Here is a 13,503-nt window from a genome sequence, read left to right on the forward strand (position 1 = left end):
TACACTTATAACGTGCATGTGTATCAACACATGCGTGGCTCATTTTTTTTTTTTTGCTTTTCTACTGTGAATCCTTGTCTAACCATAGCTGCAGCCATCCCAGAACACCATGCTCCTCCTACAGGGGTTACACATACATTGGAGATCAAAATTAAAGAACAACACATAATTTTCTAAATGTTAAGGTCATTGTGTAGTACTATGTGATTACATCCTAGCATGAGTACACTAGCTGTATTTTAAGCTTATTTCATAAAATGAATTTATTCCAAAGCACATAAGAAAAATGTAAATGAGATAAATGAAAAAGAACACTGATCAAAATTAGAAAACACTTTTCCATACCTGCAAGTTATTGGTGTTAATCTGGCACCTAGTGCTAATTTCCTTAATTATCTGACAAAGCCTATATAACTGGCAGCCTAACTTTCCAGTTTGTATTGACTTTGCATTTGACTAGTGGCTGAACTATCCAGCAGTAAGTTATCCAGATAAAGGCCAAAGGGGTGACCCTATCAGCCATAACATGAGAAGTTGGTCGTTCCAAGTCTGTAATTTTAGGAATATTGCATCTTTACAACATCACAAACTCTTTCAAGTCCCTCAAGAAGGCTGGTCGCCCTCGAAAGACAAATGCAAGAGAGCACAGGATAATGCGGAGAATCTCCATGAGTAATCGTTTCAGCACTGCAGTTGGAATTGCTGAGCAGTTCAGCACTGAACAGGGTAAGGATCTGTCTAGTCATACAGTGTCACAACGTTTAAGAGCATTTGGACTGAAAATCTCTCATTAGCAGAAATAATTAAAAGGCTAGACTCATCTTTGGTGAGGAGCATGTTGTGTGGACAGAGGAGAAATGGTCCACAGTTCATTTTAGTGATGAAAGCAAGTTTAATTTATTTAGGTGTGATGGGAAACATTATGTTCATCGACAAAGTAGGGAAAGACTGAACCCAAAGTGTGTTAAGAAGTCTGTGAAAGGTGGGGGAGGAAGTGTCATGGTTTGGGAAATGTTTTCTGCAGGAGTTAGATCTCTCATACAGTTACATTGCAGAGTTAATGCAAGTGTGTATCAGAACCTTCTTCAAAAACACGTGGTTCCCTACTTGCATTCATCACTCAATCAGAAATTTTCATGCAAGACAATGCCCCCTGTCACGCAGAAAAATGGGTAAAGCAGTTCCTTGAAACAGAAATCATTGAAACAATGAAATGGCCAACCCAGAGTCCTGATCTAAACCCAATAGAAAACCTCTGGAAAATCTTTCGTGACAAAGTTATGGCCAAGAAACCCACAACAGTCAAAGAACTGTGGAAGAGACTGGAAGAGTGGCCAAAATCATACCAGAGCAGTGTGAGAGACTAGTGATGTCCTGTGGCAGCAGATGTGCTGAAGTCATTCAAAGCAAAGGCCTGTACCCTTCCTACTGACTGGTAACTGTTGTTACCTTCAGAAAATTGAGTTATAATCTTTCTCTGTGCTACAGTCATTGTTGTTCTTTAATTATGATCATCACGTTTTTTGCAATATAAAGGTTTCATTTTGATAAACTTTGGATCTTTTGTAAAACACACTTCTGCTGGCATGGTGTACCCCTTACAAAGAAAACTTCAAATGTTGATCAATGTAGATTACATTATTTCTGAAATAAGCAAATGATCATGCATAGTTCTCTAATTTTGATCTCCAGTGTATTTCTTTTTCTCTCCAAAGTGTGAAGAGATCTTCAGCTAAGAACTTGCACTTCAACTTACTAGTTCCAGAGTCACCAATGTCCAAATCAGATGGACAGCGGGTATAGAATATAACCTTTAGAAGGTACAAACAGGAACAGGGCTTGCATTTGATTAGTTATATTCAGTTCTCCAAGTCTGGTCACTAAAATAAAAAATATTTCTTCTTGAAGTGACCAAAGTAGGCTATGCTATATAAATTGCTCCTATCTGCAGACCTCCAAGCCAGAGGATGAAAGATATCTGGTAGAGCTGAGCGCATCAATTCGTTGGACTCCAGTCCAGCATCCAGGTCTGTGGAGTTCCGCAAATCTCTTATCTTTCTGGTATTCTCGGTGTGGCTTTTGATTAACCAGAGTTGTCATGAAGTCGCACCAGCCCTGACAAACCAAAGGCCGGAAGGGTTAGAAGTTTACGGGACTCCTGTCTACACGCCATATAACACTGAGCTGGAATTCGTACTAGAGTCTGTGATTCGATCCGCTCATCTCTAAAATCTGGGGATTAGACCACCAAACTCACCATGTGAATAAGTAAGCAGTGGGCAGTTTGCCACTCTTTCAGGGGGCACTATATATGACAATATTTGTGTGGGAATTATGTCCACGACACTATTCCTTCTGTTGTTAATGAAGTAGCTATGGTTTAAAAACAGAAAATGTGTAATTGTATTTTCAGCTCAATATGTTGTGTCAAAGTAGCAATGAAACTGCTGTTTTATGCAGCTTTAAAATAAACAGAAAATCAATTTACAGTATAAAACAGTATACCAAGCAATATTTCAAAGTTTGGCAAAAGACTAGGGATCATTCAATTAGATTATTCTATTGTTCAAATATCTGATGGGGAATCAATGCGACTTTTTTAACATCAAAACATTAGGCCTCTGAACCTCAAATGCATCAGAATTAGAACTGAGCGTGTACCTAACTATTCGTACTCTCTATACTAATGATGAGTACTGTCTAATACTCGCGTATTCATTCCGAATAGCATGTGCAATACAAGTTAATGGGGAAAACTCGCAATATAAAGAGTAACCCGAATGCCATACAATTCGCTATTCACACGAATAGTACGGCATTCTGGTTACTCGTTACATTGCGAGTTTTTCCCCATTGACTTGCATTGCACACGCTATTTGGAATGAATACGCGAGTATTAGACAGTACTTATCATGAGAATAGTGAGTACGAATAGTCAGGTACTCATTCAACTCTAATCAGAATACATTATTTTTGTACCTTGAAGATCCCTCAGCAAGTAATTGTGCTTTCAGCTGTAAATGCAGAATTTTTGAAAGGAGAGTTTCCAGAGTTGCTGTTCATGAAGCATACCTCCCAACTTTTTCAAGAATAGAAAGAGGGACAAATTATGTTATGCGCGAAATGACAAAATTTTGACCATGCCCCTTGCCACACCCATTTGCCATTTCTTTGTACCTGTACCATGGTAGGAGGAGATGTCAGCGGCGCAGTAACAGTAAGGGATATTCAGTAGACGCCCAAGACTGTAGTGTGTAGATCCAAATTCAGGACTGTCCTGTATATCGAGGACGATTGGGGCTAGAGATGAGCGTATCCATTCACAAGACTCCGGCCCAAAGTCCAGGTCAGTGGTTCCTGGTGGCTAGACGGGAGACCATGAATCTTTTACCTTGCAGTGTCCCCAGTGCGGCTTTTGATTATCCAGGGTTGACTTAACATCATCTATGCGTCATGCTCATTTCTAGTTGAGACCTGAGGATTTATTTTTTGTTCATTCATTCATAGTTGTAGCAGCCAGAACTTTCTCATTTTGATGTGTCTTGTTTTTTGTTCTCTGCAGGTGTCTGCACCAAACTACGCAAAAACAATCTTCTCTAGTTATTGCATTTTTTTCTGCTTTTTATGACTTTCTCCCTTATTTGATGCATTTTTTGTGCAGATGTGAAGCCGCATTTTTATGTGCTTTTTATAGTACAGAAAATATTTTATTCTGCACTTAAAAAAGTGAAGTTTTTTACATGAGTTTTTTTAGGCTCCACATAGAGGCCTCTAGATTAAAAAAAAGCATTAAAACTGCACACAGGTGCCGTTTTCATGAAATCACATCCCCTTTCCTTGGACAGTTAATTTTTTTATTATTATTATTATTATTATTTAGCAGCCTTCAGCTCGATCATGAGCCATGGTGACTTTGTGATGATCGCTCTGTAGAAAGATTGATCTTGTGGAAGCCTTGCTAGGTCTACTAGGGTCTTCTCTGCCATTTTCTTGTTAGTATTAAGCCACTGGGTTGCTCATCTTCCTCTTCGCTTTTTCCTCCTATTCTTTCTACCAAGATGGAGAGTTAAATCAGCAGAATTTCGGTGCAAAAAAAGCAGCAGAAAAACCGCAGTTTTTGCACTACATGTGAAAAAGTCTTAAATGTCCAAGTAAAATAGAAGCGGTTTCATGAAATCTCTGCCTGGCTTGTCTAAATATGCTGTGGAACCAGGGCCTGGACTGGCCATAGGGCAATTCTGGCAAATGCCAGAAGGGCCGGTGCTTGTAGTGGGCCGGTGCTTGTAGTGGCTGCTCAATCTTCAGTCACAGCTGCTCTCCTCTGCAGTGTGTGCTGTGCTGTGCTGGCCATGCTGTGCGATCCTGCACCAGGTGTACACACTGCTGAGGAGAGTGGCGGTGACTGCAGCTCCCTCCTTCCTGGTCAAATGTATTTGCGTCTCTCAGCTGTAAATACATTTGAACAGTGCAGCGTGGCCCGCGGTTCTGGGCCCTGACATGCATCAGTGTGATGAGATCAGCACCTTGCTGACATCATCACACTGCTGCTGGAACCTCAGAAACATGTTGGGCGGCGGTGAGCGCTCCACGGAGGAGCGGAAGATGAGCTGTGTAAATCATTGTGGATGCTGGTGAAAGGGACACAGCTTTGCAAAAGGTAGTAGGGTGAGTACTTTATTCAGAGTGGGCAGTGTGTGTGTGTGTGTGTGTGTGTGTGTGTGTGTGCGGGGAGGATATTTTACAAAATGGCAGTGTGGGGAGGGACAATATTTTGCAGAGGCAGTGTGGGAAGGGTATATTAATAAGAGTGGCAGAATGAGGGGAATATTAATTAGAATGGCGCGGGGGATATATTAATGAGAGTGGCAGCGTGGGAGGAATATTAAGGAGAGTGGTGCGGGGGGTATATTAATGAGATTGTAAGCGTGGTAGTATATTAAGCGAGAGTAGCACCGTAGGGGGTATATTATGAAGAGTTTCAGTGTGGGGGTATATTAAGGAGAGCAGCAGTGTGGAGGTATATTAGGCCTCTTTCCACACGTACGTGCCTCCGGTACATGTTTGGCAGTTTTCTCACATACCGGAGAAACGTACACACGTAGACCTATGTATTCCTAATGTTTTGGACACACGTAAGTATTTTGGAATGGAACGCGTGTCCGTTCTATACATACCTGTGTTTCTCACGCCGACAAGTCCGTTTTTCTCCGGCATCACGGGTCTCACACAGAACGCAAATGTGTCACACGTAATGTAAACGGACCACATGGATGTGTTCCATGTGACACACATCGGAAAAAAGTCATGTGTCTGTGAGAAAAAAAAAAACCTTTACTCACCTTCTCCTGCCCTGCAGACTCTGCCCCTGCTGTCACTTGCTGCCGACCGCCACTCATTATGCTCATTGAATATTCACTTCACTGCGGCCGGAAGGAGCAGCAGCGGGGAGTCGGCAGGACCGGAGACCGAAGATCAGCACCCCGGACAGTGATGCCAGGGACAGGTGAGTAGAAAGTTCCCGTTCTCCGTGTGTTATCACGGATAACACACTGAGAACACACATGTGCCATACACACGGCACACCGAGGGCAAAACGCACCTCTGATACGTCCGTGAAAAACGGGGGTGTTTTTCATGGACATGTGAGAGAGACCTTAAGGAGAGCAGCAGCATGGGGATATATTATGGAGAACAGCGCAGGGGGTATATTAAGGAGAGCAGCAGCGTGGGGGTATATTAATGAGAGTGGCATCGTGGGGGTATATTAAGGAGAGTGGCAGCGTAGGAGTATATTAAGGAGAGTGGCATCGTGGGGGTATATTAAGGAGAGTGGCAGCGTGGGGGTATATTAAGGAGAGTGGCAGCGTAGGAGTATATTAAGGAGAGCAGCAGTGTGGAGGTATATTAATGAGAGTGGTAGCATGGGGGTATATTAAGGAGAGCAGCAGCGTGGGGGTATATTAAGGAGAGCAGCGCAGGGGGTATATTAATGAGAATGGTAGCGTGGGGGTATATTTAGGAGAGTAGCACTGTGGGCTTATATTAAGGAGAGTGGCAGTGTGGGGGTATATTAAGGAGAGCGGCATTGTGGGGGTATATTAAGGAGAGTGGCAGTGTGGGGGTATAATAAGGAGAGTGTGGGTATATTAAGGAGAGCAGCAGCGTGGGGGGATATTAAGGGGAGGTGCAGTGGGGGGGGATATTAAGGAGAGTGGTAGCATGGGGGTATATTAAGGAGAGTGGCAGTGTGGGTATTTTAAGGAGAGCGGCAGCGTGGTTGTATATTCCAGAGATTGGCATGGTTTCCATGGTGAGATATGCCCCCAAAAATGTCATTGCACATTCACTAAGTGGTATGTGTCCAAAATTAGCATCAGTGAAAACTACAGCTTCCTTATCACCGATCTGTAGAATAGGTCATCAATATTAGTTCAGGGGGATCTGATTATTTACATCCCTGCCCATCAGCTATGTGACTGCAGCATTATGGAGAGCAGCGTCCTCTTCATTATCTGCGAGACCCAGCGGCTTCACCAGGTCCTGCTACTAAGAGCAATAAATAGGCCTGAGCTGTAATACTGGAAGCAGCCGTGACTACATGTTATATGGTCGTGTTACACAATCTACAAGTGCACAAAGATATTACACATTCACCACGCGACAAGTGGGCCTGTGCACTGCACCCCCAAATGCCAGGGCTGAATTTTAGTCCCAGTCAATCCCTGTGTGGAACTGTGTGGTTTTAGTGTTTTTTTCTCTCTAGAGGTTTCTATGTGGAGCCTAAAAAACACAAGTTAAAAAAAAAACTGTTGAATTTTTAAATGCAGAATTAAAGCTTTTCTGTAATATTAGAAAAGCATTAAAAACTCGGATTCACATCTGCGCCAAAAACGCATCAAATAAGAGGAAACCAAATAAATAAATCAGTGAAGATTGTTATTGCGTTGTGTTGTGCAAAAACCTTCAGGCCTCTTTCACACGTTTTGCATGGACATGTAAAAGGTGCGTATGGCCCTCCGTGTGCCGTGATTTTGGCACATGAGTGTTCTCCATGTGCTATTCATGATAATACACGGAGAACAGGAACTCTTTGCTCACCTGTCCCTGGTGATGCTGTCCATGGTGCTGATGTCTTCCGCTCTGCGGTCTCCACCCCTTCTGACTCCCCGCTGCTGCTGCTTCCGGTCCTCAAATACACGATGAGCATAATGAGCAGTGGTCGGAAGCAAGTGACAGCAGCGGCAGAGACAGCAGCGCTGGAGCAAGTGAGTGTAGAAATTAATTTTATTTCACAGAAACGTGGTTTTCTCCGGTACGTGTCACACTGATGTCACACGGATCACATCTTTACGGTCCGTGTTACACCCGTGCTGCTGGAGAAAAACAGACATGTCTACATGTGGAGCACACGGACACACGAATGCTCCATACAGACACACGGTCCATGTGAAAACACGCACTTGTGCTCATGTGATGCCCTGGCCTATCAGGTCGTCACAGGGTATTGTGCAATCTGCCCTTCTGTGCAATATCCACCTCCTCTTTGGTTACGGGTCCCTAACCAAAGGTGTTGCCAAAACCAGCTAATCAAAATCCTAGGAACACTCTGCACCACACCCACCAGACACACCAGTGGATGACCTGAATGGAATAGGGTCGCCCACGTTGGGGGTTGGTTAAGGGGAGGTCAGGAGTGTCAGGAGTAGGCCAGTGTAGTGTTGGAAGTGAACGAGAGAGGAGGTCAGGAGCCGGGCTCCTTGGTGTTACTAGGTAGCAGACGTTGGTCTGGGCTTGGTAGGAGCTGGACACCCGGTCACAGGGGATTGTGACAAGGGGCACGGCATTGCTGTGGAGGACAGCCGACGGCCTTGTACCATCACCGGGCAGGTGCCAGGGCACGACGGGGTACATAGACCCTAGGTCAGGGAGTAGCTACAGGCAGCCTGACAATTTACCCGACGAGAACGGAGCCTTCAAGATCCGCTCTTCACCCGCTCCAAAATCGGGGTACTAGCGCAACGAGGGGGATAGGACTTTCCACACATACGGTCCAGAAAATCCCAAGCATGAACCCTGAGAGCAAGATCCCTCAGTTAGCCACACTGGAGAGCGGAACCCGACTAGTTTCAAGCTACAGGGGCCAACTAGAAAGAGAACAAGGTGCCAAGGGAAAGGTCACAGATCAACAGGCAACACCAGCAGAAACGGGACCCAAACGTGCTCCCCTCAGTGGCAACGGTGTCCAGAACTTTGGTTTACTGAGTTGTAGGTGTCAGTGTCATTGGACTGAGTGAGTACGCAAGTGACCCTAACCTCCCCAATAGCACACCCCTGTCCCCATCACCGAGTCCCGGGGCATCCCCCCTACCTGTGGAGGGATTAAACACCTGGCTGCCCACTACATCGCCATCGGGTACTCCCCAGTTGCAGCGGGTGGTACTCCACCTTACCACACACCACGGGTGGCGTTATGAACTGTAAATATATCATCCCCTGTAAATATCCCCCTTAATTGGAGTGGCCGCTCGACCCCCGGGTCCGGATGCCCCTCGAGCCACCGCGGATCCGGATCCGAGCAGCTCGGCTGCTGACGCGGGGGCGGCACACTCAGACCCATTGATTTTAATGGGTCTACATGTGTCATTGACGTGTGAAAACAAACGTCACGCATACCGGAGACACGGATGTGTGAAGGGGGCCTCAGATAAAGGGTTCACACACATCTGCATATAAAATCTGAGTGTAGAATGCGATGCTTGTATCAAGCAGGTCAGACCCTTGGACAGACTCGATTTGAGTAACGAGAATAATAGAAGTCAATGGGAAACTTGATCCCCCTGGGAGGTCTGGGGGACAGGAAAATCACTGAAATGGATGGAAACAGCACTCAAATGGAAAAGGAACACCATGAGGAAGACATCTGGACTCATCTTTGGCTCCCAGGTTGCTGCAAGGTGCAAAGCTGTCAGAGTATAAAGGGTGCTTTACAAGCTGCGAAATCGCTAACGATATATCGTTGGGGTCACGTCGTTAGTGACGCACATACAGCGCCGTTAGCGACATTGCAGTGTGTGACACCAAGGAGCGATGATCAACAATCGCAAAAATGGCAAAAATCGTTGATCGTTGACACGTCGCTCCTTTTCATATCATTGCTGCTGCATGTACGATGTTGTTCGTCGTTCCTGCGGCATCACACATCACTACGTGTGACATCGCAGGAACGACAAACATCTCCTTACCTGCGTCCACCGGAAAAGAAGGAAGGAAGGAGGTGGGATCTTCCGCCCGCTCATCTCCGCCCCTCCGCTTCTATTGGTTGGCTGCCATGTGACGTCGCCGTGACGCCGCACGAACCGCCCCCTTAGAAAGGAGGCCGTTCGCCAGCCAGAGCGACGTCGCAGTGAAGGTAAAGCGGGCTTTACACGCTGCGACATCGCTAGCCGATGCTAGCGATGGTGAGCGTGATAGCACCCGCCCCTATCGTTATACCGATATGTGAAGATCGCTGCCGTAGCGAACATTATCACTACGGCAGCGTCACGCATACTTACCTGCTCGGCGACGTCGCTATGACCGGCGAATCGCCTCCTTTTTAAGGGGGCGGTTAGCTCGGCGTCACAGCGACGTCACTAAGCGGCCGCCCAATCAAAGCGGAGGGGTGGAGATGAGCGGGACGAACATCCCGCCCACCTTCTTCCTTCCTCATTGTTGGCGTGTGGCAGGTAAGGAGAGGTTCCTCGTTCCTGCGGCGTCACACATAGCGATGTGTGCTGCCACAGGGACGAGGATCAACTTCGCCCAAGCGACAGCAGCGATAATTGGGAGAGGACCCCCATGTCAACGAGGAGCGATTTTGGACGTTTTTGCAATGATCCAAAATTGCTCCTAGGAGTCACACACAACGAGATCGCTACAGCGGCCGGATGTGCGTCACAAAATCCGTGACCCCAACGAGATCGCTGTAGCGATCTTGTAACGTGTAAAGCCACCCTTAGTCCGAGTGACGGGTGTAAGCCATGTTGTGCATCACGGGCAGTGATTTGCCCGTGTCGTACAACCGACGGAGGCGGGTACGCTCGCTAGCGATATCGATACCGATATCGCAGCGTGTAAAGTACCCTTAAGGCTTTTAAGCGTTTTTTCAAGCATTTTTCCTTGCTTCTTTTTTAATCATTAAAAGCAAATGAAAAAACACCCCAGCAAAGTCTATGAGAACCATGACTTGCTGTGTGCACGTTGCTTCTTTTTCGGTTACTTTTTTTGTTGCTGAAAAAAACCAACATGTTAATTGTTTGTGTTTTTTCCTGCTTTTTTCTCCAATTGACTTCAATGGAGTCAGTGGAAAATTCAGGAAAAAACGCATGTGTAAAGCCCACATTGTTATTTTGTGTGCTTTTTTATGTGCTTTTTGACATCACTAGATCTCCCTGCAATAGAGATGAGCCTTCCTGATCAGCAAAAATCGGAAAAAAATAGTACGATCTTTGGTCGGATCTGGATCGGACATCTGATCATTTACCGCAAAATATCTTGCCAAGGATCGGTAAATGATCGGATGCCAAAAACCATCCTCACCCTGCCCATTACAGCAATGTCAAGTATTGACATGGCTGTGAGTGGCCACTGTAAAAAAAAAGGGAAGCAAAAGTGTTAAAGCAGTAGATATTTAGAGTCCCTGCAGCTGCAACGTTACTTCGGGGCCAACAATTATCTGTAATTAATAATCATTGCTTTCCTCACCCACCGGCGTATCTGATTGGCTGCAGTCAGACACCACCCCCAGACAGCGTCTGTTAGTTGGTTGGAATAACAGGCGCAGTCTCAGGGTCTATATCATGGTATAAAATAAATAAATAGATAAAACAATTGGTGTAAGGTCCCCCAGTATTGATACCAGCACAGCTAAAGCCAGCTACAGGCTGCAACCCCCAGCCGTGTGCTTATCTTGGCTGTGTATCAAAATAAAAGGAACCATATGCAGCTTTTTTTTTTAATTATTTAAATAAATAATTAAGTAAAAACAGCGTGCGGTCCTCCCTGCTTTTGATACCCAGCCATGATAAAGCCCGACAGCTGGGAGCTGGTATTCTAATTCTGGGGAGTCCTATGGTTATTAGCACACCCCCCAGACTAAGGCTATGTGCGCACGTTGCGTCGGAGTGCCTGCAGTTTATTCTGCACGTTTTATTTCCCTTGGTTTTTGACCAAATGGCTTTTGACCATTTTTTAGCGCTAAAAACGCATGCGTTTTTTCCGCATTTTTAGTGCGTTTTTAGCGCTTTTTACATGCGTTTTTGAAACAAAAAACGCATATGCGTTTGTCATGTTATTGGGCTCAAAAATAAAGTTAAATGATTCAAAAACAAAAATGTCTGCCTTTCCGGTCTAGTTTATGTTAATTTGTTATGATGTCATATCCTGAAGCAATGATAACTCTAAATTCATCAAGTTATCACATGAAAACACTTTCTATGTTGCAAAATTAAAGTATACAAACATAGATTTTGAAACAAAACATTATTTTATTTCGTTACATAGCTGTATTACACTCATAAAGCCTTTTTTAAACACATTGCCACATATTTGCAACATATAATTTATATGCAAAATTAATACATAATTTTTTCCAACAATAATACAAAAACATAAGATTATAACAATATAAAATTAATGATCTGAAAATAATTGGCTACTGAAATAGCCATGAGGTTGTTCTCGTGACTGCAAATTTACATTTAACGGAGGGTGAATATTCATTTGGGTATTTTGGGGTTTTTGAGTTGTTATGGGTTGTTGAAAATATTGTTGTTGAACATTTTGATTATAGGGATTTTGATTAACAGAATAATGTTTGGGAATGTAGATTGGGTTGGTGGTCATAGTTTCAGTTTTCTTTTGGGTTGGTGGGTTTTTGACATCTTCAAAAATCTGTTCTATTTTCGAAAGTATAGAGCCTGATGAAGGGAAACTACCCTCTTCCTCATAGCAACTCAGCATCCCACATATGGCTGTCATGCATGTATTTTTTTTCTTTACATCTTTAATTTTCCGAATTCTACCAGCAATACTAATGCCAAAATGATCTATGTCATCTTCTTGTGCAGTTGTATTTAATAATTTTAAAGTTTCATTACATATCACTTCTTCCTCTAATTGTATATTTTTGGTATTTTTTTTTTTTGTTTTTTTTGGCTTTATATATTTTGATGGACCAGAGCTAATTGGTGTAGACCTAGGAGGTGATTTTTCAGGGACACTGACAATTTCAATCTCCCCTTCATTTTCAGAGGAATTGTGATCAATACTGCCAGATGGCCCTTCCTGGTGTTGTTGATGAAGGCTCTCTTGCCCTTCTTCATCATCATCAGGTGTTTCTGTTGCTACATTTCCAGAAGTTCTGATGAAGGAAAAGAAAAAATACAAATCAATAAAAAACAATGTAAATAAGTGTGATGATAACATTATTTTAATAAAACAATGCAAACATACTGTTACATGAATACTTACTCTCTTGTTTTGCGACTTGTGCATAAAAATGACAGTTCATCATAATAGATGAAATTGGGTTTCTTGGGTGAACTCCCACTTTTCATGCCCTCATTCCTTAGCTTATGAAATCGGTCCTTTACAGAACGCCATCTTTTGCGCACGTCAAGCTCTATTACAATTTTACATGTAAAAAAACAAAAGATAATTAATAATTAATTTTAACAATTTATTTAAAAATTTAACTTTTTTAAATTTAAATAAATATTATACCAATTCTATGTTGTAAGGCTGCATCAGCCTCATGCCATTGTGGGAAAAGTTCTGCACAAATTGTTCCCCAACAGTCCATTCTCTTTGTTTTTTGCATATAATCAGGGCATGTAGGATCCCATAGGCATGGTATGGATTCAACCTGTTAGGTAATTTATAAATATTGTAATTAAGTGATTACTAAATTTTTAAGAAAATTATAAAGGTATACCTTATCATTATAACATTTGTGTTGCAAATTCTGCAAACAAACATCATAGCACATATACAAAAATTAAATAAGGTATGTATTTATAACATTTTACACACAAATTACTTTGGTTGTAGGATTGCAACAATTTGTGAAGTTGTCAAGGAATATTATGTATAGTTTTTAAGCCATTTTTAAAAAAGTTCTTAAATATAATTAATGAATAATTTGTTAACAAATGTGAAATATTCATGTACTTACCATAGAAATTAATTTAGCAACATCTATTTTCATTCTTTGGAACCAAGCCATTTTATATTTAACTAGCTCCAAGTATGTATAGTATGAGAAATCACAATAGTAGCAGGCACTGAAACATACACAGCTCTGTATTTATAGTAAAAAGGAAGTGATGTAGGTAATGATGTTTCTGCCTTGGTTATTTCCCTACTGCAACTGCATTTTTGGTTAGGAAAACGCTGGTAAAAAGCATGTAAAACGCATATTAAACGCAGAATATTCACTCCAACATGCGTTTTGCCATTTCTCAT

The 13,503-nt window shown here is 43.1% G+C and overlaps 1 long non-coding RNA gene across 1 annotated transcript; it reads right to left on the bottom strand.

Moving 5' to 3' along the window:
- Window positions 1–12,377: 12,377 nt before the first annotated feature.
- Window positions 12,378–12,824, bottom strand: LOC142293060 (uncharacterized). Its single transcript, XR_012751076.1, has 3 exons — window positions 12,763–12,824; window positions 12,511–12,661; window positions 12,378–12,400 (listed from the first exon to the last, which is right to left on the bottom strand). It is a non-coding gene; the product is annotated as an uncharacterized LOC142293060 (long non-coding RNA).
- Window positions 12,825–13,503: the final 679 nt, after the last annotated feature.

The sequence above is a fragment of the Anomaloglossus baeobatrachus genome, chromosome 1, assembly GCF_048569485.1.
Source record: "Anomaloglossus baeobatrachus isolate aAnoBae1 chromosome 1, aAnoBae1.hap1, whole genome shotgun sequence".
NCBI lineage: Eukaryota > Metazoa > Chordata > Amphibia > Anura > Aromobatidae > Anomaloglossus > Anomaloglossus baeobatrachus.